Consider the following 219-nt stretch of genomic DNA (forward strand, 5'->3'; position numbering starts at 1 on the left):
GAATTTATTTGGTGAGCCTGTAGATTGCAATTTGCATGTATTTGGTTGTTCCTATGAAAAAAACAAACAAACAAACAAAAAAAAAAACCAAGCCCCACCAAACTCCATTACTGTCTGGCAGTATGGGTAAGGACAGTAATTCAGTAATTGTGCCTTTTAAGTGATAATTTGGACTATTATTAGAATATGGTCTTACTCCAAAATTAGAATGTGATTTCT

Source organism: Opisthocomus hoazin, chromosome 4 (assembly GCF_030867145.1).
Source record: "Opisthocomus hoazin isolate bOpiHoa1 chromosome 4, bOpiHoa1.hap1, whole genome shotgun sequence".
In the NCBI taxonomy this organism is placed as follows: Eukaryota; Metazoa; Chordata; class Aves; order Opisthocomiformes; family Opisthocomidae; genus Opisthocomus; species Opisthocomus hoazin.